This window comes from Euprymna scolopes, chromosome 4, assembly GCF_053919585.1.
Source record: "Euprymna scolopes isolate OS-2025 chromosome 4, ASM5391958v1, whole genome shotgun sequence".
NCBI lineage: Eukaryota > Metazoa > Mollusca > Cephalopoda > Sepiida > Sepiolidae > Euprymna > Euprymna scolopes.
The window spans coordinates 78,718,614-78,726,164 of record NC_136485.1 but is presented as its reverse complement, the minus strand read 5'-3'; the positions used below and the strand labels follow the sequence as shown (position 1 = coordinate 78,726,164).

The following is a 7,551-nucleotide window of genomic DNA, read 5'->3' as shown; positions in this document are numbered from 1 at the left end:
GAGTTCCCCATTTCCCCATCACTTATTAAAAATCGGCCTTGTGCCTAATTTGGTCGGCGGGGGAGCAAATAAATACCAACAACACATATCAGACCTTGGTCAATGTAGGGGAAACCTTTCATAAAAATTGTAACTATACAGCGCCCCTACGCTCCGGGGAGTTGGCCCTCATTTCCCCTTCATTCCCCACAGTAAAAATAAGCATTGGGCTTAATTTGCTTAGTGTGGGAGCAAATAAATACCCTTTCTTGGCCTTTTGGCCAAGATCAAAGTGTAGTGACTTTTCTTACTAGATGCTGTTCTTATGTTTGTAACTTTTTTATATAAAGTGGGGAATACTTTTTCTGTAATAATGTTATGTAAAATGGTCACCCACTTTACAACTGGTTTCTCCCAAAGCCATTCGTCATTCTCGAGAGCATCCAAGTTGTTTTTGAAGGATTACAGTTATTTTTAAGCATCTAAGTCAATCTTAAGGTCATTCAATTCATCTTTAAGTTCATTAAAGTCATTCTAGCTCATTTTCTTTTTATTTATTAAATCCTTTCATCCCATTTTTCGGTCATTCTAGTTTATTTTTAAGAATTTAATGTCAATCCTACTTTCACGCATTTATTCATTACACGAGAGCACGCAACTAATGGTTATCGGCCTTGTATTATATTGAAATAACGTATAAAAACTCTGCAGTGAGATTTATAATTAAAATAACAATGAACGGTTGGAAACATTTCCTTTTTACACAGTCTTGTAATGTAATAAAGGTAAATTGTGTCAATGAACATATACACGTGTATATAGATTCGTATTTTTTTTTAATTATGCCTGCACATTTTACCATTAGTCAGGTTTGATGTGTACAAGAGAAAATTATACCTAAATAGATCGTTTGAATTCATACGAGACACAGCGTTCTGTTGTGTAATTTATTGGTTGTTTGTCAGGAGTCTGTAATATAGGAGTGAATTTCTTGAATAAAAAAACCTGGAAATAAATCAAATTAAATTCTAAATAGATACATAAAAATAAAAGTGAACTCGAATTCTGTCGGCAATTGTAAAACGTTTCGCTTAGCATGGTTGCCTTTTTTGAGGATATTGTCTACTAATTATCATACTGTCCTCTTATAAAATTCAGATGAATACCACACGAATTTTTCTCCTCGATTTGTATATAATTAAATATAACAACGAAGAAAAATTATAATTTCAGAAATTAATCTAGTAAGGACAATTACATTTTCTTTGTCATGTTCTACCGATTTGTTGCGTTATTCTTAACGCCATACCAACAACCAATACCAACCCGAAGGAACAGAAAAAATGTTTAGCATTGCGTAATTGTTTGACATATATTCCAGTGCTGTGATTCCTATTTATAGTTATAAATAATATTTTTACGAAAAAAATTTAACGAAAAAACAGATGGCATGATTGTCCTATTGTTGTGTATTACGGATCATTGATGTTAATATGCAACGTGCTCCTTTTAATTATGATTGATTTTATAATTTTATAGTTACATCATAATTAGTAGCGTTGCCATCTTTGCATTTCTTAATTGACACAACTAATTCGCTTCAGTTCTAGTGAGATATATGTCGAATACAAATAAAGACCAGGTTTATCCACTACTTTTATTGAAGCAAGAAATAGGGTAAGAATAATAATTATAATGCAACTTATAAAACTACACATAATATCATGAAGCTAGATATCCAACGATATTAGTCAAGTTCTCGTCTTCATATTTGTAAAGGTACTAGTAGTTCAGCCTGGCTTTGCCTGGTCCCTATATATTGTTCATAACTTCATGTGCATATGTGCATATATTAAAAAGATTGACCTATGTCTAGGTAAACAACATTTAGACCGACAATTATGGCATGAGTTTGTTAGAGTCTGCAAAAGTCAACTCTTTCAATTTTCTAGGCAGCAGAATGCTCGCCTAATAACTTATTAAGAAGTTTACTGCCTGTTTGAATACACTTGTAACATTTCAAATGTTTAGACCCAAAATTGGCTTAATAGTGTGCTAGAAAACGCAAAGGCCAAATCCTTGGAACTTTGACCCGTTGCCAGCAAAATATTCGGCCAATAACAGATTTAAAAGGTTGATCTATGTCTGAATACACTTTATGTAAATTTTCAAATGTTTAGTCAAAAAAATGGCTGAGTAAATTTCTAGAGACCGCAGAGATATTTTTTTTAATTTACCTCAATTTTTTATTCTCAACTTTTATTTTTTGGGGCTGAAATGAAATTAAAAGATACATCAATTACCAAGTAACTTAGATTTAAAATTGCAAGTGTTTAGGCACAGAAATGGCAAATGAGTTTTGTAGAATTTCAAAGGTCAAATTGTTGAAAATGGATTCCTTGACAGCCAAATTTCTGGCCGAAACTCTAAATCTCAATACCCCTTATGTCAAATCTCGAATCTGAAGACTAAAAATTAGCAAAGTAGTTTGGTAGCGACATGTACACATACAGACACATACAGAGATGATTTAACTTTCAAAAATTTACTAGATTACCCGTGGCCCGTTGTGGCAGTACGTTTTAATAGCAGTGCAAGTAATGTATGTGCGTGACACTTGTGACGTAAAGAAAATAGTTTTTTGTGACATAACAGAAACATTTCTATGAAAGTATATTAAAATGAAAAAAGAATAAAGATAGATTTCTGTAGGTCGTTCAGTTTATAATTTTTTATTTTGGATAAAAAAATACATCCATTGAATTATAAGTGGTTTGCCATACGTATAGGTAAATGTGCACTGAACAGATACTAGATACTTAAAGTTCAACTGAAATTTTTATATATCTTTTAATTTTAATGCCAAAAGACAATTGGCAGGTACATAGTAAAACAATAAGTTTTATCGTCGCGTTTATTATTTATTTTTAGCGCAAATTTAAAAAAAACACACACACATATTTTCCTGGTTAGTTATTTATGCTGGTAATGCAGGAGAATGTATGAATGTCTTTTTTAAGAAAGGTGTATTGAAAAATGGAGAATACATTTTTAAAAAATATGGAGGCGGTGGGTAAATCACCGTTTTATATGATCTTATGGTTGCCAACGAGTTTAAGTAGATTATTTGTGAGAAACTTGCATCAAAATAACTTGAACTTAATACGGAAATGAACGCGGTAAAAAATGCAGAAAGTGTTAATAATTGTTTATTTGCATAATTTAAACGCGAAAAATACCGAGACGTTGAAAACGTACACAGTACAACAATCGCGTAGATTATTTGGTTATGTACGCATGCACAACCGGAAGTTGTAACCCGGATGTTGGGTTATAACACCCGTTACAAGCTCATTATAGTTTTCTAATTATAAAGATAGATAGATTATTAAAAAATAAATCTAGTAAAACATTGAAATTAAAACGAAAATAAAAATCGGCAATCTTTTGCATAATATTTATAATGAGTTGACGCATTCAATAAGTAGAATGTATTGAGAGTCCTATTGCATTCCGAAAATAAAAATAAACGAAAATGTGTAAGGTGTTCTTTTATATTTCTTGTAAATGAAGGCACAATAAGAAACAGAAATACTAGTTCTGTTTTTTTTTTTTTTTACTATGGATGTAATACAAATTAACAGATTCCATTTCATACCAGTTAGGACGAGAACCATCAACTTTGTAATGAAGCCGATTAAGATGATTAAATTAATATGCTGACTTAATTATTTTTCATTATTATTGTGGAGAACACCCTCACAAACACACAATCATCTCCGCATGTACAGCGAAGCTATAAAAGCTTTGAAACAAATTCTTTATTGAAAGACAATTTTACGTTGCCTTGTCTCTTCGATTCATTCTGCATGAGAGCCTCTACGCATTCCGAAACTAAAAAGACGGAATTAAGAGAGGTAAATATATAAAAGGAAAAATAAGAAACCGGAAAAGAAGACTACATATTCAAAAATAAAACGCGACCAAAAAAGATGGAAAATCGACCATTCAAAATCGATAGACCAACCAGTCCATGGTTATTAGAATAATTCAAGCAAGGAATAAAAAAAGAAAACAAACTAATGCCCGAAACAAAGTGGACAACGCTATATGTTGTGCGTCTATTTCGCTTTAATCTCAAAATAAAACCAAGCATAAACACCGTAATCTTGCAAATGTCATATATTTGTTGCTTTTATTATTTTATTGTTTTTTAATTATTGATCAAATGATGTTAAACCATTTCGACATAAAGCGTTCTATTATTGTGTTTTAAATGCCAAGCAATATTATTCGGAGTTTTCCGGTTATTAAACCAATTGGTAAACATACGGTATATAATAAGCAAACAATTTTAGGCACAGAAAAAAACACTGATTTGAGCCTCCTAGAAAAATTAAGTTTAATTATATTCGTAAACAAAGTATTTGTAAATTATTGCCAATGCTTATTCTCAATTTTAATAAAATAAATATCGTTTCCGAAACGATCGTACATCCAATTTCATTTTGTTCGTTTTTCCTTTCAAAAACTTTTTTGTAACTTACAATTATCAATCTTTATACTCAATATTAATATAGCTCCAGGATAAACCATTTCCTTTTTTTCATTCTGCCCCATTTTTAATAGAACATATATTAGGTGCATAATCGCCTTCATTGGGGCTGTGTTAAACCTCATGATGATTAATTATCTTAAAAATTATTTCCAAAAAAATATGTACGAACAAACTTGGTCAAATACTCACATCTATATATATATATATATATATATATATATATATATATATGCATATGTACATATATATATATATAAATATGTATATACATGTATATATGTATATATATATATGTATATATGTATATGGATATATATATATATATATATATATATATATATATATATAGTGTTATAATGGAATAATTCCAGAGGAAATCCGGGTATGAGAGCTCAATGTTGTAAACAGAGCAATAACATAAAAATATAACACGGAAATTACATAATTTTTAAAACTATATGTATGCTATTCTGTTTAAATTAGTTAGAAATAAATATTTTCTTATAATACATTTAAATATTGTATTTGTAATATATTACTATGAATAAAAAAATATTGAGTCTTATGTAGTTGATATTTTATATATTTTCATGTAATTAATTTTATTGGTGATTACAGCGGTCGTTGTAATTTTGCTCACTAATATTTCACTTCTTAATTAATAAGAAGTAGAAAATTGCAATATTAGCCGCCCCCAATTCGATAGGACGTATCTAATTTCGGTTAATATATACATTTATTCACTCCGTACACAAAAGTGCTTTCATGCACGCATAAAGAAATAAATAAAATAATTATTATTTTACAGTTTTGTGTTGATTTGTATTAAATCTAATAATGCCTAGTTTTAGTATTTGATCTTTTTGACTTAACTCAGTTTAATAACTAATGTATTATCTGCAGAGAAAATTTATTTTCTTAAAGCTATCTCATTTATTTATAAGTAATTTGGATAAAACAGGTACTTCGGGAAAAAGTACACCCAACTCAGATTTCGGACAAAAAATCATCAAGTAGTTATTATCGAGTATATATCGGACATCACTATAATTGCCAGTGGGGTGGGGTGGGAGGGTTTATCGTAAATAATCTAGTGGTGTTAAGTTCGGTGTCTTTACCATTATAGAATTTTTTTCTTTCCTTCTTCAGTATCAAAAATGTAATTGTCTTGTTTAGATGCTTGAAAATACCATAAGGTTGAAATAAATTATTGCATCGATAATTATGTAATTTCCGTGTTATATATATATATATATATATATATATATATATATATATATATATATATATATATATATATATATATATATATATATAAGTGCAAGGAGACCCGACGTTGAACGGCACACTTCTTTTCATTTTATTGTCACCATAATACATGAAATCACCGTGAGGAACCTTCACATGCTATCATGCATTAACTTAGTCCAACATATACGTTATTACACATTGCAATCTGGAGAGCCAGCTTTTTTCTGTCATAAAATAGAATATTCATATACACTTCTTTCCAATTAACGGGTAAAAAACATTAAGAAATTTACCTGCGTCGTTTGAACCTACAGCCCGCGTTTTCCCAAAAATATTCATTCGAGGCCCGTGACCCAGCGGATAGGGGTGTTGAATCTCTACGATTCGAATTGAAAATTGTCTGAAGGTAGTAGTTTCGATCGTAACCAAAGCCGGCTGGAGGCTTACTTGGCCTTATGGTGGTGAGACGACAACGACTTTAAATGGCAGTAATTGCTGAATATGCAGTTAGGAGATTCGGAGTTCCTATTCCGAGCGCTTACCACCTGACGGAGGCAAGAGCAATTGTTGTCCGAAACGTCATGAAACAACACTTAATAAAAAAGGGTAATAGTCCGCAACAAATCAATTATACAAACTTTTATATTGTAAAAACTTATTAACACGATTATATTTTTACTGTAAAAATTCAAAATAACTGGGGTTATATTTTTTTAAATTAGTAACAAATTGTTATTATATCGTTCAAATCTTAAAAACAGTTGTTTATATAGTATTTAAAGGAGTTAAAATATGTTCATTACATTTAAAAATCAGTTTATATTGTTTTAAACATAATGCACTCCTATTAAAGAAGAGTTTACTTCTGAAATCTCGATTTTATTGTTTACATATCGTTTGCATAGTAACATCAAAGTGATTAAGAAAAATTGGTTCTTTTTATGTAATATAGGGATCGAAGGTATTTTTACAATCAATTTTAATATTGCCTGATTTTTCTATTTGTAATGCAAACTAATCTACATATCTATAAAAGTGAACACATCAGTGTGTTTGTCTGTCTGTGTTTCTGTATACATTCCCCTACCAGTTAACCCTTTCTATTTGTTTTCTACTGACGCGATATTTGACATAAGGGGAATTGTCATTTGAGAAACTCATTTTTAATCGGGTTTCAGCCAGAAATTTAGCTGTCAAGAGGTCAAAGTGTGACGATATTTCCTTTAAGATATCTACCAAACTCCTCCGCCAATTTTTGGTCTAAACACTTGAAATTGTAGATATAGTTTACATGGACATAAATCTGATTGTGCAATTATATTTACTTCCAATACAATACATGCTAAGGGGTTATAATTATGGCCTTCTTAAAAAAAATGGCTGTCGTCTCTAGGAAATTAATCCGCCAATTTTTCTCTAAACAATTGAAATTTTACAAAAAGTGCATTCAGACGTAGGAGAAGCCTTCTAATCGGTTTTTGGCCGAAATGTTTACGGCCAAGAGGTCAAAGTATAAATAGATTGGACCTTTGCGATCTCTAGCACACTATTAAGCCAATTTGGAGTCTAGCATTTGAAATTTTATATAAAGAGTATTCAGGCATGCAACAAACTTTTTAATCAGTTTTGAGGCGACAATATGATTGCTAAAAAAGGTAAAAATTTACAGAGTTGAACTTTGAAGATTCTACAAACCTCTTCCGCCAATTTAAAATCTAAACATTTCAAATTTTAAATGTAGGTAACTTGGATATGGGCCAAAC

At 30.4% G+C, this 7,551-nt stretch overlaps 1 pseudogene; it reads left to right on the top strand.

Annotated features, from left to right (window-relative positions):
* The first annotated feature begins 240 nt into the window (after nt 1-240).
* Nucleotides 241-409, top strand: LOC145274364 (U2 spliceosomal RNA; annotated as a pseudogene).
* The last annotated feature ends 7,142 nt before the right edge of the window (nt 410-7,551 follow it).